This window comes from Adiantum capillus-veneris, chromosome 26 (genome assembly GCF_014529385.1).
Source record: "Adiantum capillus-veneris isolate H3 chromosome 26, ASM1452938v2, whole genome shotgun sequence".
Classification (NCBI taxonomy): Eukaryota; Viridiplantae; Streptophyta; class Polypodiopsida; order Polypodiales; family Pteridaceae; genus Adiantum; species Adiantum capillus-veneris.
The window spans coordinates 97,640,152-97,665,583 of NC_140956.1; the positions used below are offsets into that span (position 1 = coordinate 97,640,152).

At 45.9% G+C, this 25,432-nt stretch overlaps 1 protein-coding gene across 1 annotated transcript in view; it reads right to left on the minus strand.

Annotated features, from left to right (window-relative positions):
• Positions 1–25,432, minus strand: part of LFR (ARM repeat superfamily protein) — a 34,206-nt gene that overhangs the window by 3,148 nt on the left and 5,626 nt on the right. The gene's annotated exons all lie outside the window — the stretch shown is intronic.

The following is a 25,432-nucleotide window of genomic DNA, read 5'->3' on the forward strand; positions in this document are numbered from 1 at the left end:
ATGAGGTCTAGCTAGCTCTATCCTGAACCATACTGGAGATATAAAATGGTATACATCAATGAAGAGAGAGAGAGAGAGAGAGAGAGAGAGAGAGAGAGAGAGAGAGAGAGAGAGAGAAGAAGAAGAAGAAGAGAGTTTTAACATCGTAGGAAACTATCCCAAGAGACCTCAAAGATCTAGCCGACAAGGAGAGTTGAACTCAAGACTTGTTATTCAAGAGGGAAATGGCATAACCAATCTACCACACTTGGGTGATAGAGAGAGAGAGAGAGAGAGAGAGAGAGAGAGAGAGAGAGATCCTTTTACATCTATTAGAGGCCGAAGTCGGCCTATGAAACAAATCAAATGTACATGTGTGTGTCCTCCATCTATTGGCAGAGGACAAAAGTACGAAGTAACAAAATGTGATCCTATGGAACTCTTATCTCTAGGGGGTATGGGTGCACATCTATAAGTACAATCATAAAGTGCAGAGAGAGAGAGAGAGAGAGAGAGAGAGAGAGAGAGAGAGAGAGAGAGAGAAAGAGAGAAATGAAATGAAATGAAATGTTATATTAACGTCTTCAAAAGGCCATAATGACCTATGAGACCCGAAAGTTACAAAGTGGTGGATCTGATACAAAGTCAGAGTAACAAAATAACCTAACAACAGTACAAAACAAAGATATATACTATGGGGCCCTAAGTTGATCGATGTGAACCAAGCAAAAGACTAAGCAAAAAAAAAATTGGGCGGCTTGTTGGGATAGTTGAATCACAAGAGATCTAGCATCGGTCGTTGGCGAATCTCATCAATTTCCTCCATGGTCAGTAGTCTGACCGGGCGTCGTGCATGCCTGGCCAGCGTGCTCCGAATTTTCTGTCGTAGCCTCCGTCGATGCTGTGTAGTTCTTCGCAGTCGCAGGCGCCAGGATTTCCCCAGTTCAATCGCTCGGTCAATCAGTGTGCCTCTGGTGTGAGACGAGGGGGAGCTCTACTGTGGGAGTGGCTCTTGCGGCTGTCCCGTGTCTGCTCTGAAGAAGTCTGTGATCTGTCTTTGAGACTGGCTAGCCTCGCCATTCATCAGGCTATCTCTGTGTCTGCGCAGCTCGAGCAAGAACAAACCCAGACATCTGATCTTCGTATCCCATGACTCTTGAGAGTGGTCCAAAACCTTCTCTCAACAAGCAATGGAAGCGGCCTCGTATCTCGTAGTAGACGGGGCAGCGACATGTATAGTGTAGCTCTGTCTCAGGTTCCATGTTACACAAGGGGCATGTCCTGTCCTCCGTTGGTACTCTGCTGTATCTCCCAGTCTCAATCCGCAGCTCGTGAGAAGATGTGCGTAACTGGCCAATAGCACATCGTATCCCATGAGACAAGTGGGTATCCATGTATTTGGGTCTCGCCACAAAACCATCTTCCGTAAGCTGGAGAAGGTGGTCTTTGTAGAAAGCCATCTTCGTGCCCAATTCCTGTGCTGGTTGTATCCATGTCCTTCTGGTGTCTAGCCGGGTCAGGTCTTGGCGTATGAGCTTGGTGATCTCTGATTGTGTAAGGGTGAGAGATGGTGCATCCAATGAGTAATGGAATGGTGGCAGCCGGTCTATGCTGGACCCATGTGCCTGAAACCATGATGTCATCTCCCCATACCAGTATGTTGTATCTCCTTGTATGGCTAACTGTCGAGAGGATTCAAGTGCTATGCGAGCATATCTGTCTCTAGGAAGTTCCCATGTGCAGTTTATGAAGGAGACTGATCTGGTGAGCGCCTCCACCACAAGGGGGGGGCCGCTAGCTCTGCTCGGATAATGGCCCGTGGTATTGATGCCTTGGCTCTAATGAGCCGCGAGATCATAGAGACGAGAGGTTTCTCCATGTTCCCCCATTCGTCTGAGCGACCCGTCCTCCCGTGGTGATCTAGTGAAGGTCCCCATATCTCGATTCCATAGAGCAATGCTGAAGCCACCAAGGTGTCAAAGAGCCAGAGCTTCGTCCGCGGCTCCTCAAACTGAACCTGCGAACACATCCTCTCCAATCTACCCAATGCTGCGTGGGCTCTAGTAAGTCTGGTTTTTGCTGCTCTTCTGAGTGAGAATGTAGGTCCGCTAAAAACCACTCCAAGGTAAGTGTAAGCGTCTGTGTACTCCACCGTCTCCTGGCCGTATGTGAGTGTAGGTGCTAACCTCCTGATCCACTGTGGGGTGGTATTAAACACCATAACCTTGGTTTTACCCAGGTTGACAGACAAACCACTTTCGTGGGCAAACGTATGCATAGCATCCAATTGACGTTGCATTCCCTCTAGGGATTCGGAGATCAACACTATGTCATCAGCATATAACAAAAGTGGAATCCATGTCCCTGCCAACTGAGCACCTTTATCCCCATCGTTGTCAATGTAGTCAGAAATCTCATCCACATACATACTGAAAAGAGTGGGAGAGAGCAGGCCGCCCTGCTTCACCCCAATAGTGGAGTGAACCGGTGTAGAAAGTCCCTCCGGGGTGCGTACATGCCCTACTACTGATCTGTACAATGCCATGATCCCCCAAATGAGTTCTGTGGGTACTCCCATTTCCTGTAATCTGCGCATCAGTCTAGCTCTGGGTACCGTGTCGAAAGCTTTGCGGAAGTCCACAAAGCTACAATAGATCCGTCTCCCATGAGATCTGCCTTCCTCAATGATGGCCCTGAGTGTTAAGATATGGTCGAGAGTAGAGAAGCCTCTCCTGAATCCTCCCTGCCCAGTTGCACGTATTCCTTCCCTCTCTGCCCATCTACTCAGCTGTTGCTCAAGAATGGATGCATACAACCGTGCCAGTGTGTGCCCAATCATAATAGTGCGATAATTCCCAGGCTCCATGGGGTCTCCTGATTTGAAGATAGGTACGATTGTAGATAGGCTCCAAGTGTCCGATAGGCCCTCACACATGGCACGGTTAAACATAACTGCTAGAAGCTCTGCTAGTAGGTCTTTGGCATGCATGAAATGCTCAGCTACTACGCCCTCATGATCATATGCTCTCCCAGTCTTCATCCTGTCAATGGCTTTCTTCACCATCTAAGCAATGAAAAAGACACATGTATGCGGGCATGGGTCGGGGGGGTTGGGGAAGGGCGGCTGTCCAGGTACTGTGTACAAAGATGATGCGTACTGACCCCAGGTCTCTGTGGAGGAAATAGCAGGGGGGGGGGGGGGGGGGGGGGGGGACTGCTCATGAAAAAGCCGCCACGCCTCACGCGAGTCTTGACTCAAGAATAACTGATATAGATCCTGCTCGAGTCTAGCCGAAAAAGCCCTCTTCTTCCACCGCACCAGGCATCGGAAGTCCATCTATGACTGTCTGTGAGTGACGCCCCCCAACAGCACCTCCCTTTGAAGTCTGGCTCTAGTCTAGCGACACTCCTCATCGTACCAGCTGTTCTGAGGCATGCTCCCAAATCGGCGGCTCTGCTCAGGCTGGGTGTGTGGGTATGCTTCAGCTGCTGCCTCATGTAATGTCTGTGTCAGTATAGTAGTTAGCTCCTCCAGAGGTCGCAACGGGTCCTCAGTGCATAAGCGTCTGTAGATTCCGTCCATGTATACCGAGTCCGTCTCCCTTGTGAATGTGTAGCGAGTAGGGGCTGCTACTCGTGGCCTGTGTGCTGCACTAAAATGGAAGGAGATGGTCATTGACACCAGAGCATGATCCACCGCCACCCCAACCGGTCTGGGCCCAACTGTGAGATCCTCGATACTAGAGATGAGATTCGGTTGTGCCATGACATAGTCCACCGTGCTGGCTCCATGTCTATGTGGGAAGCATGTACAACCTCCCGCAGCACGAAATCTATGTAGGCCGTTCAAGATGGCCAATCCATGTGCAGTGCCCATGTCTATCAGGTGTCGCCCATACTCAGTATATTCCATATCGTGTGATAGTCTGGAAAGGCCCGTCTCTGCCACATCTCTCTCTCTCTTAGCATCTCCTCTGAAGTATCATAAAACACTGCCTGGTGATGGGCAGTCCTAGCATTGAAGTCCCCGAGGATGATAATGTCACCGTCCCTAGAGAACTCCCATATGTCATCATCCAAAATAGAGAAAGGGGACTGTCCTCTGGGTGGTGCATAAACTGATGTACTCGAGGGAAAGTAACAAATAGCTAGATAGAGGTATCTGCCTGTCTCTGCTTTCAGTCTCACCCACATGTACCTAGCCTGCTCGTCCCTGCGGGCTATATGTATCAGTGGCTGCAGATCCTCTCTAAATAACACTGCCACTCCTCCCGAGCCCCGCCCTCTGTGCTCTGAGCGTGTCTCCTGTCTGTAGGCTATCTCCCACCTATATCCACTGATGTGAGGCATGGATTGCCCAAGGGCCTGGTGTGTCTCAGAGTAGAAGATGATGTCTCTTCCAGTAAAGCTATCCTCAAAAGCACCCACATCAAGACGCATAGATCCATTGCAGTTCCAGGCAGCTACTTTGAGTGTGGTCCCATAAGTCTCGCACCGTCATGTGGAGCGTCGCTCAAGTATTACCACTTTTCCGTCTCGGTAAAAAGAGATCTTGCCTTTTCCCCTTGCCCCTCTAATCTCCGGCATTACTTCCTGCATATGAGCGATCTGCGAGAGGGTGAGATCGTCCCCAAGAAAGATGCCAATCTCTTTAAGAGTTGGTCTTTTCTTCAAGAATGACTTCTTTGCTTCCATGGAGGGAAAACGGAGGATGAGTGCTCTTTCTTTTGAGGTTTCTCCACTGCCTCCATTTTTCTTTATGTTGCCCACTCTCCATGCCCTTGTGTGTGTCGGCTCATGAATCCCCATCAAGGCTTTGAGTTCTTTTACTTCTTCGTCCACATTGCCTTTGTCTTTAAGACCGCAAATTCTCACATGTAAAGCGCGCACCCTTCTCCTCTGTTCCTCCTCTAGTGTCTGGTTAATGATGTTGTTGGGTGTGGACGTGGGCGTTATCTCCTTGTCTTTTCCTTTCTTGGCCACCTTGATGAAATGAAATGAAATGTTATATTAACGTCTTCAAAAGGGCAAAATGACCTATGAGACCAGAGCGTTACAATGTAGTGGATCTGATACAAAATCAGAGTAACAAAATGAAATGACAAAATATAAATACTATGAAATCCTAAGCTGGTAGGTGTGAACTGAGCAGCTAGCCTGGATAGCTAAATCACAAGTCACAAGAGATCCAACATTGGTTGCTGGCAGATCTCATCAATCTCCTCCATGGTAAGCAGTCTGACCAGGCATCGTGCATGTTGAACCAAAGTGATCTGAATCCTCTGATGTAGCCTCCGTCGATGCTGTGTAGTCCTCCGGAGTCATGGGCATCTGGATCTCCCCAACTCAGTCGCTCGGTCGATTTGTGTGCCTCTGGTGTGAGGCGACAAGATCTGCTGTGGTAGAAACTCCTCCGGGTATCTAGTGTTTGCTCTAAAGAAGTTTGTGATGTGTCTCTGAGACTGGTGGCCTCTCCTCTCATCAAGCTCTCTCTATGTCTGTGCAGCTCGAGCAGAAACAAACCCAGGCATCTCTGATCCTTGTACCTTATGACTTTGGAGAGTGGTCCAAAGCCCTCTCTGAACAAGCAGTGGAAGTGGCCTCGTATCTCGTAGTAGACGGGGCAGTGGCATGTGTAGTGTAACTCTGTCTCAAGCTCCATGTCATGTCCTGGCCTGTGCTGGTACTCCATTGTATCTCCCAGTCTCGATCCGCAGCTGGTGTGAAGATGTGTATCTGGCCAATAGCACACCGTATCACATGAGACAAGTGGGTGTCCATGTATATGGGCCTCGTCACAAAGAAGATGCTCTCTGTAGAAAGCCATCTTCGTGCCCAGCTCCTGTGCTGGCTGTATCCATGTCCTCCTGGTGTCTAGCTGGGTCAGGTCTTGGCGAATGAGCCTGGTGATCTTGGACTGTGTAAGAGTCAGGGAGGGTGCATCCAGTGAGTACTGGAAGGGGGGCAATCTGTCTATACTGAACCCATGCGCCTGGAACCATGATGTCATCTCCCCATACCAACATGTTGTATCTCCCTGCATGGCTAACTGTCGAGAGGACTCAAGTGCAAGGCGGGCGTATCTATCTCTAGGAAGTTCCCACATGCGGTGTATGAAGGAGACGAATCTGGTGAGCGCCTCAACCACTAGTGGAGGGGGCAGCTAGCTCTGCTCGGATAATGGCACGTGGTACTGAAGCCTTGGCTCTAATGAGCCACGAGATCATAGAGACCAGGGGCTTCACCATGTCCCCCCATCCATCAGTGCAACCTGTCCTCCCGTGATGATCCAATGAAGGCCCCCAGATCTCAGCTCCATAGAGCAATGCAGAAGCCACCAAAGTGTCATAGAGCCAGAGCTTCGTCCAAGGCTCCAAACTGAAACTGTGAACACATCCTCTCCAATCTACCCAATGCCGAATGGGCTCTGGTCAATCTAGTCTCTGTTGCTCTCCTCAATGAAAATGCTAGTTCACTAAAAACCACTCCAAGGTAAGTGTAAGCATTTGTATACTCCACCGCCTCCTGGCCGTATGTGAATGCGGGCGCTGACCTCCTGATCCAATGTGGGGTGGTATTAAATACCATGACCTTGGTTTTACCAAGGCTGACAGACAAACCACTTTCATGGGCAAACCTATGCAAAGCATCCAAGTGACGTTGCATCCCCTCCGGAGAGTCGGAGATCAACACAATGTTATCAGCATATAACAAGAGCGGAATCCATGTCCCTGCCATCCGTGCACCTCTATCCCCATCTATCTCAATGTAGTCAGAAACCTCATCCACATACATACCAAATAGAGTAGGAGAGAACGGGCAGCCATGCTTCAGCCCAATAATGGAGTGAACCGGTGTAGAATCTAGATAGACCCTCTGAGGTGCGTACATGCTCTACTACTGATCTGTACAGTGCCATGATCCCCCAAATGAGCTCTGGCCACTGCTCATGCACTTCTTGAAAGAAGTCTCGCTCATATATTTTGCAAATTTTGGGTCCTTCGCAAAATTGAGCATCATCTTCGTTGCATCGCCAATCAACTGGGGACGCTCCATCTCTCGCCGCTCCGCCTGAGTAGGCCGAGGCGGGCCATACTCTCTGCCGGAATCTTCGTTGTGATCCGTGCCCGCATCTCCAGATGCAGAGGGAGTCGACTGATCCTTGTGTGAAGCCATAGGTGCCGCAGAAAAAAAATTGGGGATCGGATTTCTCGTAGAAGAGAAATCGGCCATGCTCTCATACCACTGTAACAGACTTGGACACTCCAAGTCAAGAATCAATCGCGACAGCACCAAACAACCACTTCAAAACAATTCACAGATCACAATAGATTTGCACTGGCCCGACAGAGTTCCGTGCCTAGAGATATTGGCCCCAAAGACTAGCGCCTCTTTCGGTATTTCTTTTTGTATTAATCAATTCGAAGTACAAGAGAGTGGGTCGGGATTCACTCTCAGACTCTGCGTCCAGATGCTCTGAGAAGTGAGGCCCTCACCACTAATTTAAAGGTTACAAGGGATGCCCAAAAGCAGAGCCCCAAAAGCAGAGCCCCAAAAGCTTCAAATCAAAAGCTTGGTACTCAGGATCCCTTGGTACCACAAGAACTACACCGTGGTTGACTACCGGGCCGAGAAAGCGACTTTTACAAATGAAGAGCTCAGAGATGTACTTGATGAACTTCAGTTTCTTTACTCGTTCTTTTGAGAGAGAACTGAACAATGGATAAAGGTTGAATATGTTTTGACCTGATCAAAAGAACGCGAAGATTTTTCTCCACACTCATGCCAATTGCTTTTCAGAGGGCCCTAAGATCAAACCATTGATCTGATACCTGGAAGCACACCACCGAACCGGCCACCCTACCGTGTGAGCCGAGTACAGAATGAAAAGATTATGAACCTAGTGAAAGACCTCTTGGAAAAGGGTCTTGTCCAGCATAGTGCTTCACCGTATTGCTCTCCATTGTTGTTGGATTTGAAGAAAGACGGATCTTGGAGAATGTGCATCGATTATAGCGCTCTCAACGAAATCACCATCAAGAACAGATTTCCGATTCCTAGGATCGATGATATACTCGACAGGTTACAGGGATCCTCGTGCTTTAGCAAGATTGACTTGAAGAGTGGATATCATCAGATCTAAATCGCGCCGGGAGACGTCTACAAGACAGCCTTTCGGACTACTTTTGGGTTATTTGAGTTTTTGGTGATGCCTTTTGGCTTAACCAATGCTCTTGCGACATTTAACAGGATGATGGATAGGATTTCTCAAGAGTACAGGCAAATATATTTTTTGGCACTTTCTTAGATGATATCATTGTTTTCTCCAAGAATGAAGCAGAACACAGAGATCATATGCTTCAGAGATACATTTTTTTATTTTTATTTTTTTGGGACACTGTCTCAGCAACAAGAGTGCAAATGGACCCGGCCAAGATAGACACTATCCGTGATTGGCCCGATTTGAAGAATGTCCATGAAGTTGAAAGCTTCTTGGGACTGTGTTCGTACTACAAATGGTTCATTCGAAAGTTTGCAGAGGTTACTTCCCTTTTGCATATCTTGATACAGAAAGGAGTCCCTTTCTCGTGGGGATCCACATGTAACAAACTTGGACACTCCAAGTCAAGAATCAACCGCGACAGCACCAAATAACCACTTCAAAACAATTCACAGATCACAATAGATTTGCACTGGCCCGGCGGAGTTCCGTGCCTAGAGATATTGGCCCCAAAGACTGGCGCCCCTTTCGGTATTTCTTTTTGTATTAATCAATCATCAAAGTACAAGAGAGCGGTTAAGGTTTCACTCTCAGACTCTGCGTCCAGATGCTCTGAGAAGTGAGGCCCTCACCACTAATTTAAAGGTTACAAGGGATGCCCAAAAGCAGAGCCCCAAAAGCTTTTAAAATCAAAAGCATCAGTTCTCTTTTTTTTTTTTTTTTTTAAAGCAAAAGCAAAATTCGCGTCGCTCATCATTTTCCACAAAAAATAATAATAATAATAATAATAATAATCCGCCTCCGCGATTTCCGGAATTTCGGGTTTTTGGCAAAAATTAGGGTTTCCAGGAATTTTAGGGTTTCTGATGTCCGCCACGTCATCACTTTGTGACATACCCCCCTCTTGAAAGCATTGTAATCGACCGCGATTACGCCTGCAAAACCGACAAAAGCCATAAACCGTCTTAGCAGACACTGACTGTTAGTACCTATGTACTAGGAACGCACATCTAGCACATGTACAAAATCGACAGTCACATCACACGACATCACAGGACATCACCAAACATCACAGGACATCACATGACATTCAACATTCATTCGGATCTTAGACCATGATTTATCGGCAATGTAGCTAGCAATCACATCTAGGTCCAATCGGGACCTCATTGATGTCCGATTGACTAACCCCTATTGCAACCATGTCTATTCGAGATCAATCAGACCAAAATGTTGCAGTCATTTCGGCTATCAGTTCCTGCACTCACAAGAAGTCAAGAACAAATCAGTATCATAATCAAGAATTCCATTTCATAAAGTCATCTAGCAGAATACTGTCAGCTCTCAGTATCCCTGAAGCTCAAAGAGACATCAGTGACTTTAGTATCAAAATCGAGGCATCTGTTGACAAAGGAGTGGAGTAACTCCCCTCTTGTGCATCCCACTGCACCAGATCTTCGGCCAAGCTGAATTCTCGGTTCCATTTGGAGTAGACTATGCTAAACCAAAAGCATCGAGGTAAAGTTTCACAATCTGAGGAGTATCTGCTAGGTCCTCCTCCTCCATCCACTTCGCATCAAGTGCAGGATAATTCTTGAACTTAACGAAGAACCGCCTTCGGACTTTACCCTTACTCTTCGTATCCTTATGTGCCAAAATCTGTTCAGGAACAAGGATCTCCTCGTTTTCTTCCACTTCGGGTTGCTCATCAGGCTCCCCATCATCAGGCACATCACCTTTAAAAGGTTTCAAGAGATTCACATGAAATGCATTGTGAATCCTCCAAGTATCTGGCAGTTTCAGTCGGAAGGAGACTTCATTTATCTTTTCAGTAATCTGGAAAGGGCCGTAGTATCGCATACTAAGCTTTGGAAAAAGCCTCTCCTTTCCCTTGTTCTTTCGTAGGCGTGCCTTCTCAAAAGGTAAGAGCACCCAATCATCCTCCTTCAATTTCATGTCGCGACGATGGCGATCCGCTGCCTTTTTCTGTCGTTCTTGAGACTTCTGCAAAGTCTCGCGAACCTTGGCAAAAGCCGTATCCAGATCTCGCGTATATTCATCCGCTTCAAAGATCTTATCTTTCGTGCTCAGGAAGGGTGGAACCTTTGCAGCACCTTCAACAATCTCAAATAGCGCCTTCCCTGTCGACGAGTGTATCGTGTTATTGTAGGCAAATTCCACCAAAGGTAAATATCTTTCCCATTGAGTCTTCTGATCTGAGATATAAGACTTCAATAAATCTAGAACCACTGAATTGGCAATCTCGGATTGCCCATCAGTCTGCGCGTGGAACGATGACGAGAACTGCAACCGCGTGCCAATGTTCTCCCAAATTGCCTTCCAAAACAAACTCGTAAATCTGGGGTCTCTGTCGGAGACAAATGTCTCAGGCATGCCATGTAATCTGAAAATCTGGGCCACAAACAGTCTCGCTAAGTGATCCGGCTTGACTGTTTTCTTCACTGGAATGAAATGAGCCTGTTTGCTAAATCTGTCAATAACAGTCCAGATACCATCGTGACCACTCTGTGTTCTCGGGAGATCAAAAATGAAATCCATCGCTATACTTTCCCAGGGGCGGGTGGGTATGGGTAAAGGCTCTAACAATCCCTGTGCTTTATGCCTGTTAAACTTGACCTTCTGGAATACCAAGCAACTACGCACAAACTCTTCCACATCTTTCTTGAGTCTCGGCCAAAAGAAATATCTCTCTACCCCTTTCATGGTGGTAGCAATGCCGCGGTGACCCGTAAAAGGTGGACAACGGCATTCAGTCATAACCTTTTCCCTCAACGGTTGTGTAACGCACAACATAGTCTTTTTCATCAAGTAGCCTTCCCGAAGGGAGTATCCAGCTACTATCTCCCCATCCCGTATCCGTGTGAAAATATCTGCAAAATCTGTATCTGCGGCATACTGATCGACCATATCCTCGAAGCTCCTATGATGTATCGCGGAAATAGCCAGAACCAACGGTTTCCGAGACAAAGCATCTACCACCACATTCTTCTGTCCCTGCACATGGACAATCTGGAAGTGGAACTGTGACAAGATGTTCGCCCACCGCATCTATTTTTCCGAAAGCTGCTTCTGTGACAAGAAGTAGCGCAAACTTTGATGGTCTGTAAAGACAGTAAAATCCGCTCCGAGTAGGTAATGCCGCCACTGAGTAAGAGCATCGATAACCACCAAAAGCTCTTTCTCATAAATCTGTGATGTCATCTCCAGCCTAGAGAACAATCGGCTCTCGTAAGCAATGACATGGCCTTCTTGCATCAAGACCGCACCCAGACTACGACCACAAGCATCACAAAATACTTCCAATGACTTCTGCAAGTCCGGCAAAGTCAAAATAGGTCCTGTAGTCAATTTCTCTTTCAATGTCTGAAAGGCAGTCACCTCTGTGGGTCCCCACGAGAAAGGTACTCCTTTCTGTGTCAAGATATGCAAAGGGGAAGCAACCTCTGCAAACTTTCATATGAACCGCCTGTAGTACGAACACAGTCCCAAGAAGCTTCTAACTTCATGGACATTCCTCAAGTCGGGCCAATCACGGATAGTCTCTATCTTGGCCGGATCCATTTGCACTCCTGCCTGCTGACACAATGTATCCCAAAAAGTGTCTCTGGGAGGAAAAATTCACTTTTCTTTGCATTAATCACTAACTTGTGATCTCGTAATGCCTGAAAGACCTGAAGCAGATGATCTCTGTGTTCTGCCTCATTCTTGGAGAAAACAATGATATCGTCAAAGAAAGTGCCAACAAATAGCCTGTACTCTCGAAAAATCCTGTCCATCATCCGGTTAAATGTCGAAGGAGCATTGGTTAAGCCAAAATGCATCACCAAAAACTCAAATAACCCAAAAGTCATCCGAAAAGCTGTAGTGTAGACATCTCCCGGCGCTATCCTGATATGATGATATCCACTCTTCAAGTCAATCCTGCTAAAGCATGAGGATCCCTGTAACCTGTCGAGTATATCATCGATCCTAGGAATCGGAAATCTGTTCTTGATGGTGATTTTGTTGAGAGCTCTATAATCGATGCACATTCTCCAAGATCCGTCTTTCTTCAAAACCAACAATACTGGAGAGCAATACGGTGAAGTACTAGGCTGGACAAGACCCTTTTCCAAGAGGTCTTTCACTTGGTTCATAATCTCTTCATTCTGTGCTCGGCTCACACGGTAGGGTGGCCGGTTCGGTGGTGTACTACCAGGTATCAGATCAATGGTATGATCTTCAGGACGAGCAGGTGGTAACTCTCCTGGCAGGCCTTTTGAGAAGCAATCGGCGTGAGAGTGTAGAAAATCTTGGCGTTCTTTATCAAGTTTAGACATATTTGTCCTATCATCATCACTCAACTCTTTCATAAAGATCGAGTAAACAAACAGACTGGATTTCATTAATTTTGAAATGGCCAAAGCCGATATAATAGGGACAGACTCGCCCTTCAGTTTAATATCAAGTACAATTGTTCTGCCCTTTTCTGTAGTCAAAGTCGCTTTTCTCGCCCGATAATCGACCACGGCGTTGTTCTTGTGGTACCAGGGAATCCCTAAGAGAACATCACAACCCTCCAAAGGCATTATGAAGAAGTCCTCATGCCCCAAATACCCCTGACAATGCAACCGAAGTTTGCCAATGACAGGTGTAATGGCTACGTCCCTGCCGCGTGCCGCTAGGACTGCCTCTGCAAGTGGTCCCATCCGATCGGGAGTAATCTCGAGCCGCGCCGCCAATTCCGGTGAAATGAAGTTGGCCTTGGCTCCTCCATCAAAGAAAATCAAGGCCTCTTGATCTTTCACTTTGCCCCAAGCTCGGCAAAGTTCTGTACTCTCATCCATGGTGTCGGGATCAGTACCCACACAATCTGGAACCAGTCCTGTTTTCATCTTGCCTTTTCGTACACGGTCCTCAACTGCTCTCGAACTCTCAGGCCTTTCGTCGTCCTTGTCATTCTGTTCTTTCTGTGCCTTATTAGGGCACTTCGCGGAGATATGTCCAGTTTTCCCGCATCCAAAGCACTTCCCCTCCTTGATGTAGCGAGTCCGATCCTGAGGAGTAAGTCGGGGTCGTGCATCCTTTTTCTCTGGGTTGCTCTTTCTTTTTCTACTTTCATTCCCAGAAGTCTGTCCGGTTCGTTGTGTCGTGACCTCATCTGTGGGGTAGGTCAGACTGCCAGAGTGAATTGCAAAGCCCCGCTTCGCATGACTCATCAACTATTGAATAGAAGCTGACTTCTGTTCCAAGCAGTGGTCTCGGATCTCTGTAGGTAGACCCAATGTAAACCGCTCAATCTATTCTCTGAACGAGATCTTCTTGAATGAAGAGGCAGGTAGAAAAGAGTTCCAAAATCTTTCACAGTAAGAATTCACTGTATCGCTCTTGGTCATCCGGAGATGGTTCCAAGCAGCTCGTATATCTCACTCAAACTCTTGAGTCAACCAAGAAGAAATAAAAAGCCTCTTGAATTTCAGCCATGTAATTGGCACAGTCTTGCTTAATAGAAGCGTGGACCACCAAGTGCGAGCATTCCCCTTAAAATAAGAGGCAGCTCTCCGAATCTTGGAGTGCTCTGAATAGCGTCCTCCTGCGAAAGCGATGTCAAACTGCTGAATAAAAGACAAAGCCTTCGAAGCATCTGAGTATCCCGAAAAAGTATCAAACTTAAGTGCTTGGCCACCTTCCTTAAACTCTCGGACTTTCTTGCTTTTATCTTCGAGAAAGTCATACTGGTTGGCTTTGTAAAAATTCCTCTTGTTTGCATAAAAGTTTCCATTGTCAGAGTCTGAACTGTCCGTAGACGAGTCCTCTGTAGAAGTGTCACTCACTGGGCGAGACCTAGATTTCCTTGCCTTTTTCTTGCCCTTTCCGAAGCGTTGTTTCTTGCTTCGCTTTTTGCTTTTCCAATCTTCTTCGCTCGAGTCTGAAGAGCTAGAAGAATTGTCAGAAGAAGAAGAAGAACTGGGTAGGCCTTCAAACTTGACGCGCTTCTTCAGTTTCTTTGCTTTGTCGAATGTCGACTGACGACCCAAATATCCCGGGAAGTCAGTACCTTTGTCCTGCTTTTTGCCGTGCTTTTTGCCTTTCTTTTGCACGTCGAAAAGCTGAGCAATCCGTGCATCAACCACGTTCTCCAGTTCCTTCTCCGTATATTTCTTGGAGGCAGAAGGTTTCTTGAGAGCGGGTTTCGGGAGTGGTGTTGTGGTTCTCTGCCACTCCCTCTGTACCTCTTCCAAAGAGGTCTGGTTCATATATTTTGCCATCTTCGGGTCCTTGGCAAAATTGAGCATCATCTTTGTTGCATCGCCAATCAATTGACGACGCTCCATCTCTCTTTGCTCCGCCTGAGTAGGCCGAGGCGGGCCATACTCTGTCTGAATCTTCGTTGTGATCCCAGCCCGCATCTCCAGATGCAGAGGGAGTCGACTGATCATTGCCTGAAGCCATAGGTGCCGCGGAAAAAAAATTCGGGGATCGGATTTCCCGTAGAAGAGAAATCGGCCGGGCTCTGATACCACTGTAACAAACTTGGACACTCCAAGTCAAGAATCAACCGCGACAGCACCAAATAACCACTTCAAAACAATTCACAGATCACAATAGATTTGCACTGGCCCGGCGGAGTTCCGTGCCTAGAGATATTGGCCCCAAAGACTGGCGCCCCTTTCGGTATTTCTTTTTGTATTAATCAATCATCAAAGTACAAGAGAGCGGTTAGGGTTTCACTCTCAGACTCTGCGTCCAGATGCTCTGAGAAGTGAGGCCCTCACCACTAATTTAAAGGTTACAAGGATGCCCAAAAGCAGAGCCCCAAAAGCTGTTAAAATCAAAAGCATCAGTTCTCTTTTTTATATAAAAAAAAAAAGCAAAAGCAAAATTCGCGTCGCTCATCATTTTCCCCAAAAACAAAATATATATTTTTTTTTTAATAATCCGTCTCCGCGATTTCCGGAATTTAGGGTTTTTGGCAAAAATTAGGGTTTGCAGGAATTTTAGGGTTTCTGGCAGAAATTAGGGTTTCTGCTGTCCGCCACGTCATCACTTTGTGACACCACAAAGGTGGACTGCCTTTCAGACCTTGAAAGAGAAATTGACTACAGGACCTATTTTGACTTTGCCGGACTTGCAGAAGTCATTCGAAGTATTTTGTGATGCTTATGGTCGTAGTCTGGGTACGGACTTGATGCAAGAAGGCCATGTCATTGCTTACGAGAGCCGATTGTTCTCTAGGCCGGAGATGACATCACAGATTTATGAGAAAGAGCTTTTGGTGGTTATCCATGCTCTTACTCAGTGGCGGCATTACCTACTCGGAGCGGATTTTACTGTCTTTACAGACCATCAGAGTTTGCGCTACTTCTTGCCACAAAAGCAGCTTTCGGAAAAGCAGATGCGGTGGGCGAACATCTTGTCACAGTTTCACTTCCAAATTGTCCATGTGCAGGGACAGAAGAATGTGGTGGCAGATGCTTTGTCTCGAGAGCCGTTGGTTCTAGCTATTTCCGCGATACATCATAGGAGCTTCGAGGATATGGTCGATCAATATGCCACAGATACAAATTTTGCAGATATTTTCACACGGATACAGGATGGGGAGACAGTAGCTGGATACTCCCTTCGGGAAGGCTATTCGATGAGAAAGACTATGTTGTGCGTTACACAGCCGTTGCGGGAAAAGGTTATGACTGAATGCCGTTGTCCACCTTTTACGGATTACCGCGGCATTGCTACCACCATGAAGGGGTAGAGCGATACTTCTTTTGGCCGAGACTCAAAAAGGATGTGGAAGAGTTTGTGCGCAGTATGCCAGAAGGTCAAGTTTGACAGGCATAAGGCACAGGAATTGTTACAGCCTTTACCCATACCCACCCGCCCCTGGAAAAATATTGAAATGGATTTCATTTTTGATCTCCCGAGAACACAGAATGATCACGATGATTTTCGATTACATGGCACGTCTGAGACGATTGTCTCCGACAGAGACCCCAGATTTATGAGTTTGTTTTGGAAGGCAATTTGGGAGAACATTGGCACACAGTTGCAGTTCTTGTCATTGTTCCACTTGCAGACTGACGGGCAATCTGAGATTGCCAATTCAATGGTTTTAGATTTATTCAAGTCTTGTATCTCGGATCAGAAGACTCAATGGGAAAAGAACTTACCTTTGGTGGAATTTGCCTACAATAACAAGATACACTCTTCGACGGGGAAGACGCCATTTGAGATTGTTGAAAGTGCTGCGAAGGTTCCATCCTTCCTGAGCACGAAAGATTAGATATTTGAAGCGGATGAATATTCTCAAGATTTGGATACGGCTTTTGCCAAGGTTCGCGAGAGTTTGCAAAGTCTCAAGAACGAAAGGAAAAAGGCAGCGGATCGCCATCGTCGCAACTTGAAACTGAAGGAGCATGATTGGGTGCTCTTACGTTTTGAGAAGGCACGCCTACGAAAGAAAAAAGGAAAGGAGAGGCTTTTTCCAAAGCTTAGTATGCGATACTATGGCCCTTTCCAGATTACTAACAAGATAAATGATCTCTCCTTCCGATTGAAACTGCCAAATACTTGGAGGATTCACAATGCATTGCATCTGAGTCTCTTGTCACCTATTAAGGGTGATGTGCCTGATGATGGGGAGCCTGATGAGCAACCCGAAGTGGAAGAAAACGAGGAGATCGTTGTTCCTGAACAAATTTTGGCACATAAGGATACGAAAACTAAAGGTAAAGTCCGAAGGCGATTCTTGGTTAAGTTCAAGAACTATCGTGAATTGGATGCGAAGTGGATGGAGGAGGAGGACCTAGCAGATACTCCTCGGATTGTGAAACTTTACCTCGATGTTTTGGTTTAGCATAGTCTACTCCAAACAGAACCCAGAAATTCAGCTTGGCCGAAGATCTGGTGCAGTGGGATGCACAAGAGGGGAGTTACTCCGCTCCTTTGTCAACAGATGCCTTGATTTTGATACTAAAGTCATTGATGTCTCTTTGAGCTTCAGGGATACTGAGAGCTGACAGTGTTCTGCTGGATGACTTTATGAAATGGAATTCCTGATTATGTTACTGATTTGTTCTTGACTTCTTTAGAGTGGAGGAACTGATAGACGAAATGACTACAGCATTTTAGTCTACTTGATGTCGAATAGACATGGTTGCAATAGGGGTTAGTCAATCGGACATCGATGAGGTCCGGATTGGACCTAGATGTGATTGCTAGCTACATTGCCGATAAATCATGGTCTAAGATCCGAATGAATGTTGAATGTCATGTGATGTCTGGTGATGTCCCGTGATATCGTGTGATGTGACTGTCGATTTTGTACATGTGCTAGAAGTGTGTTCTAGTACGTAGGTACAAACAGTCAGTGTCTGCTAAAACGGTTTCTAGCTTTTGTCGGTTTTGCAGGCATAATCGCGGTCAATTACAATGCTTTCAAGAGGGGGGTATGTCACAAAGTGATGACGTGGCTACGGACAGCAGAAACCCTAATTTCTGCCAGAAACCCTAAAATTCCTGCAAACCCTAATTTTTGCCAAGAACCCTAATTTTCGAAAATCGCGGAGGCGAATTTTAAAAATATATATTAATGATGAGCGACGCAAATCTTGCTTTTTCTCTACGCAATGAGAAAGAGAGAGAATGCTTTTGCTTTCAAGTTTTGACTCTCTGTGAGAGAGAGAGAGAGAGCAATTGCTTTTGATTTGAAGCTTTTGGGGCTCTGCTTTTGGGCATCCCTTGTAACCTTTAAATTAGTGGTGAGGGCCTCACTTCTCAGAGCATCTGGACGCAAAGTCTGAGAGTGAATCCCGAGCCACTCTCTTATACTTTGAATTGATTATATAAAAAGAAATACCGAAAGGGGCGCTAGTCTTTGGGGCCAATGTCTCTAGGCAAGGAACTCCGCCAGGCCAGTGCAAATCTATTGTGATCTGTAAATTGTTTGAAGTGGTTATTTGGTGCTGTCGCGATTGGTTCTTGACTTGGAGTGTCCAAGTCTATTACAACTGTAACAGACTTGGACACTCCAAGTTAAGATTTTACCGCGACACGACAAGAATTCACTTCAAGAACAGTTCACAATTTACAATTGATTCGACACGGCCCGGCGAAGTTCCATGCCTAGAGATATTGGCCCCAAAGACTGGCGCCCCTTTCGGTATATTAATCTACAACTCAAGGTACAAGGGAGTGGGAGGCTCTCACTCTCAGACTCTGTGTCCAGATGCTCTGAGAAGTGGGAGGCCTGCCCACTTATTTAAAGATTACAAGGGATGCCCAAAAGCAGAGCCCCAAAAGCTTCAAAGTTAAAAGCCCTCAAAAATAAAGCAAGCTTTACTTGTAAACATTAAAGCAACTAATAAAAACTCTCTCCCCCCCCTTGCGTAGAGTTTTACTTAAGCCAAAAGCTAGAACTAACGTAGCCAAAAAGCAGCCCCTTTTCCGTACGTTTTCTGCCACGTCAACCTGGCGCGTTTTCAGTCGGATGTTGCGCCGCAAATGGCGGGAGTCCGCACACTGCTGCGTCAGTGTTTCATCAGAATTTTCGGGCCTGCCTGCCACTTCAGCATTGCAGCCAGCCAGGGCGGGGGTGTGTACAATCTGCAACCCTAGTATGCCAAGTCACTGGTTTGTGACAATTCATGCTCTTCCATTCACTTTGCATCCATAGGTGGATAGTTCTTGAACTTCACAAAATAGCATCTTGCAACTTGTCTCTTAACTTTTACTTGTGCAAGAGGCTCTTGCCTCTGCAAACAAGCATAATTCCACAACACTGTAGCATACTACCCACGACCAAGTAAGCTCAAATTTCAAGATGATTTACCAATGCGTCAAAGAATCCAAGCAATCGCCTTAGAGAATCGGCGAGTAGCGTGCCACCTAGAAGACCCACGTCACTCCCGTAGGAGATCTAGTGGCCAGTCTACCACCATGAGACCTCTCCCTATCTCATTTTGGTTCATACTTGCAAACCCTAAAAACGCAGCAGAAAATCAGCCCTAATTTGACCACATTTTGGCAGGGTTAACATGCAGAATTTCCTGTTTGTCATGTGAAGAGGAACCCTCTTCCCTGCTGTTATCTGTCCTGTCAACCATAGTGTAATTCCAAGTTCCTGTGCTTTGTTTCTTTGCTCAAAAACCAACCAAGGCTCACTTCTTGAGGAAAAAGTGATTCTGTCCCGGCAACGGAACCATGAAACCGGCCCGTAGGGCGGTAGACTTTAGCTTTCACCCGAAACTTTACTTTAGACAAAGGACACAAAGGAACTTCACGAATAAGCGTGTGATTGGAATTCAACACTTCAAGACAAACAGCGGCCTGGCAGCTAGAGCGCTACCGAGCAAACAACGACACCCAGTTGGCCCCAAAGACTGGCGCCACTTTCGGTATTCTTTATTCTTATTATACTTTAGAAAAACCTGTAAACTTCTACAAGTTGTCCCACTTTTATCGGGCTGAAATTCCTCTGCTCTAACCCGATTTCGGTAACATAACCACAGTAGAAGTCTCCACGGACAAAATCCCAAGTACACGGTGACTTTCCACGCACTTTAGAGCACTTCACAAAACTTGGCAAGAAATTGCAGCTCGCTGAATTATCTGTTTTGCGCTCCGATTCGCGTGCCGATCACTTCTATGGATAGCCCTCGAGCTCTCGCACCTATGGGTCACTTGCCCCTTGAATTAGATGAGATTCCTCACGGGAAATCTCTCTAAATTGTTTTGTACAAGCACCCAATGCTTTCTCAAGGCTTCCCTGACAAATAAACGATCTCAACGCTTGCACCTAACCCTCACCAAGCTGTCCAAACCTGTCCATGGCTGTAACTGCAAGTTTTTACCCAGTTTCGCCAACATAACGACGCAAAAATCCTTGTAGGTCAAAAGTACACGTCAAGAACACTTTCCCTTGCGGTATGGAAGCTTAGCAGTGAGCTGCAGGTCAATTTCAGCATGCTGTAATTTTTTGTTTTTCCACTGTTAGGAGCTTACTGCCCTGTACACACATCCCAAGGCCTTTCCGAGACTCCCCTGGCAACTCCCTACAGTTTAGGTGCAAAACCCTAAACCTGCAAAAAAACACAGCAGGCTGTAATTCTCTATTTTGGACCATTTTGAGCGGAGCGAGCACGCCAATGCGTGTCTCAGGTGCTCTCGCATGCAATGGGACAGTTCCCTTTCAAATTGGACGAGTTTTCACGCGAGAAAACTCTCCGTTTTCGCATTCCTTCACAATGGAACTATGCATATCTGAAGGGGATTCGCAATTAGCTAATCCGGTTTCTATACAGAAGGCTCTAGCCTTGGCAACCGTGCATAAGCCCCCAGAACTGTACATGGTCATCTGAGAAGCCCAACTAGTGGGGCATTACCATATGTGCAAAGGGAAGCAAATCGTCGCGCTACATAGAGCAAGGGAGAAGGCAAGCTTTCCATTAAAGCTGTGAGCACCTGCACCCACTACTCACACACACTGTAGCACAATTCTCAGCTAAAATCAGCCCCCTCTCTTGAAATGGGCGCCCCGCCCCCTCTTGCTGATGCTTCTGGCAAATGAATCTGGAGCCACCATGTGTCCAGTTTGCCTCTTGAGTTAATTCCCTAGTACCCACTGACTTTTAAGTGTAGAAAGGGGCCTAAATGACTTTGAACTGAGCCTAGACACCTTGCTTGGATTCCAGTGCCGATTGGCCCGACCAACTCGTGGTGACCTGCCCTTTCCGACTGCGGGTGAAACTTTCGGTTGTTGGCCGTTTCACACTGGTCATACAATGTCCAACCATTTGCAACTTTAAAAAGAGGGTCCCAAAAATTGAACAAAAATCATTGGAAAGCAACCAACAACTCAAGTTAGCAATTGCCACGTCCTCCTGACAACATAACTCTACACGGTGCCCCAAAAAGGCACAAGAATAAGGATGACTAACAAATTGAAAATACAATGGGGCGAGGAGATGCTCGTTCCATAACAGATATTAGATAGAAAATTATGGATGAACCAACATTATTTTGCTTCATGAATGAAATAGTACTTTTTTAAGATGGTTTTGATTTAAGTATGAAACCAAGAACCTGCTATTTGTGAACAGAATAACAGGCTTGAGAATGAATTGGAAGCAATGACAGCTCCAGAATGAACCTGACAAAGAAAGGAATCATGAATTTTGAATCACGAATGATTCAATGGAACTGTCGTGAGTGCATCAAGAGTTCCTCCCGGATGAGATGGCCACACAGCTAGAACTAAATGATTGAACCACTCTGTTCAGTATGAACTCAATGTGTGATTGATGGATTGGGATCCCTGGAGATGATTACTCGCGTACAACATTGCTTGAGTACGGATGGAATGATTGACCAAATGACTGCATCATTTCGGTCTTGGAAATCTATGGACATGATCGCAATATGGAATTAGTTAATCCGACATCAGTGAGATCCGGGATGAATCTAGATGCGATTACTAAATACGTTGCCAGGAATCATGGTCCTAGATCGAAACGAAATCTATGGAAGTGATCACAATATGGGATTGGTTAAATCGACATCAGTGAGGTCCGGTGCGGATCTAGATGCGATTGCTAAATACGTTGCCAAGAATCACGGTCCTAGATTCTATGTGATATGATCTGAATGTGATTTGAATGTGATGTGATGTGACTGTCGTCTTTGTACAAATGTTGGTTTGTGTCATCTAGTGCGTCGATACTTAGAGTCAGTGTCTACTGAACTGGTTTATGACTTATGTTTGATTTTGCAGGCATAATCGAGGGCAATATCAATTCTTTCAAGAGGGGGATATGTCACAAATGCCAAAATGGTCACGTGACATGACCACCCACAGACAGAGTTGATGACGTGGCAAAAAACTGTGCGGACAAGCAACAATACGAATTTCTTGGATTTGCGATGACTGCTAACAGATAGTACGGATTTCCTGGATTTGCACCGACAAGTGCTGACGTGGCAACCTGTACGGATTTTCGTAAATTGCGTTGATTGTTTTTGGCAGCTTTTGCAAACCATTTGCTTTTGGGCCAGTTGCTTTTGAGTTAAATTGTTTTTGGGGCTCTGCTTTTGGGGCATCTCTTGTAAGAATAAATAAACCCATTGGGGCCTCATTCTACAAAGCATTTGGACGCAGAGTCTGAGAGCAGAGGACCCCTAGGGTGTTGTACTTTGCTCGAGCATTAATATAAAAATAAATACCAAAAGGGGCGCCAGGTTTTGGGGCCAATACCTCTAGAAACGAAACTAAGCCCGGCCATGTCGACTCAAGTTTTCAAGTTGTGAAGTATTTTAAGTGATTCTCTCGTGTGTCGTGTCAAATTCTCGTCTTGGGGTGACCAAGATTGTGACAAGTTTGATCGTTAGCCGCACAAACTTGAATCATTTCGTGTGTAAGGACAAGTATAAATTTGTAGCCGATGGCGGCATGGTCCATAAGCTCTCGGATGGTGCTTTAGTTTGCTATAAAGACGAAACTCTTGAGATGAAGAAGGTAATGCAATAGTATAGTGCACCCACCAATCCTCCAAGCTTAGATTTTTTAAAGAAAGAAGCGAGAGGATAAACATCTCAATATTTCTGACTATAATCTTCCATGTTTTCGGTGCCTTCTACTAGAAGTTGTAGTTTAGATCAAGATGTTAGGTACGTGCGAGCAAAAATATTCTTGGAGGCCTGCCATCATTGGAGCATGAGACTGTGGATAAAGAAATCCACCATTACATAGCATATCCTTAAGAAAAGCGGTTGCTTTAAGAATTTTAGATTTTTCAAAGAAATTCCAATGTGAATAGATGTTGTCAAACTATTGAAGAGACTATAAAGCTTTCTTTCAATCTTTGACTCCAGATAAAGCGAAGAACTTGACTGTAGATCCACCGTCCTTGAAACCCTTTGGTTGAGGGAGAGTAGGCACCAGTGATGGTGGATAATATATGTAGCCATAAGGGTTCCAACTATGAAACACGGGAAGTGATGGTGGCGGTAGTAGAGGTGATGGCCAAGATTTTGGGTTGTATTTGTGTTTTCTTTTTTTTCTTTACTCATTTTCTTTGTGCCGTTTATTAATGGATTTTTGAAGGTTACACTAATAATATAACCATAAGAAGGAGTTTCTAATCTATTCCATTGCAAAGAGCAAGCCGTTTCCATCTTATATAGCTTGTCGAACTCGTTCCATTTACCCTTCCATGTGACTATGAACAAAAAGGACGGTGTCACAAAAGTGATGACGTGGCAACTTCATTGAAGGGAGAGGAATAAGAAAGCGCAAGTGATGATGTGTACGGCCTGGCTGGGCCTACGCAATTTGAGTTACTTTTGGGCACTATTCTTGCATCTGATGCTTTTCAAGCCAATAGTCTTTAAATATGAGCCTTGGGGGAGGCTCATTTCATTCAAGAAATTGCAAATTGATGAGAGGGCTCCTCCCAATAGTTATACCTTTTGAAGATCAATATAAAAGATACACCGAAAGGAGCACTACGGTTTTTGGGACCAGAGCATATAGGAGTGGAACTCCGCCTGTCACGTGACACATCCAACCCTACGTGTCCGTGGACAAGCTACAGCATGACCAAGGTTCAATTCAGTCAAGTCAGTCTAAAATAGGAAGTGATGTGGCACTTTTGTGAGTCTGTTCGCAGACCGTGCATGTCTAGACACTTAGAGTAGATGCATATCCTCTGGTTGCACAAAGCATGATCATCAGCATTACCATCAGAATCCATCAGGAGCATTTTCCAATGAACAAAACCTATTTTCCCTATTTTTGACATTTTTCACTTATTATTTTTAAGTGACTTTTGTTGAAAACTAGACAAAGCAAGTCCACTAAGCAAGTATAAATAGAAACCTAGCGCTAGCACTTTCTTGCAGAAGAGTCAGTAGGAACAGTTTGTTCAACATGCAACTTCTCAACAAGACTCCCCCCGCGACAACTCTAGCGTTTTCTCTCACCAGAAGGCCTAGCGTTTTTGCATCAGATCGGCCACTTCCAAATTCCCGGCGACATTAGAACAGCAGATCAGCCTAGCGTTTTGCATTGCAAGACAACCGGCACCAGCAGAAGACAGAATTCAGCCTAGCGTTTTTGGATCAGCAAGACCAACCAGCGTTTTGCAGATTCTTCGCGACAAGGCATCAAGAAGGACCAGCGTTTTCAGTTTTCAGCAGTCAGACATCGCAGTAGAACCCCCGAACCTCGCAGATCTCACCTTCCTGTAGCAGATCCTCGCCGCACGCAGTTTCAGCCCAGAAAACGCAGATCTCAGCATCTGCGTTTTCAGCGTGTCGTCGTGACATCGTTGTCATCGACATCGTCACCGACATAAGAGTCAGAATTCAACAAATAATGATTTTCAGATTTCAGCCCGTCTCGTCGTCGTCCTCATCGTCATCGACATCGTCGACAAGTCCAAGCATTGTAGAGATTTGTGCAATCATAAGTAGACCGCTCTCACCATAGAGAGTGTAACAAACTGCTGACGTGTCGAAACCCTAATTTTGCTGAAACCTGTAAGGTGCAGCGGAATGAATGTTGTATTTTCTCAAGATTAGTGATCTTTATTGCTCAAGGTTCCTTTTAGTTCTTAGGGAAAGAGAGAGCTTTCCGTCTTATGGAGAGTGCTATGATCACGAACAAAGTGAGTGGATATTGTGCGTGCAAGTGAATGAGACTGAGAGAAGGAGAGAGAAGAGATACGACACCGAGAGGTTGTGAAACCCTCCTCCGAAGGCCCCACTCTCGTCGGTGAGAGTGGTCTACTTGATTGCACAAAGGTGTACAATGCGTATGCAATGGACAGATGCAATGGGACTATGCCAATGACGACAACGATGATGACGACGACGACGATGATGACGACGACGACTTGATGGCTAAAATCTGGGATCTTCTAATCGCTGAATTCGGGGACTGTTTCAGTGGCTGAAAATGACTGTTTTGGCTACATTTTGTTGGGCTAAACTTGGGGAACAATCTGCAACCTGATTGGGGCTGATCTGCTACTGATCTAACTACTGAAAACCTGCATTTTCCAATGGCTGAAATCTGCGTTTTTGCTCATGCTAAAAAACGCTGGAAAGCTGAGATTCTGCTGGTCAAAAACGCTGAGATCTGCATCTGGTAGGCTGGCGTTTTTGTGGGAAAAACGTTGGCTGATATGGTTTGCTGAGGGAAAAACGCCAGGGCTGAATGATGCTAGGGGGGCGATC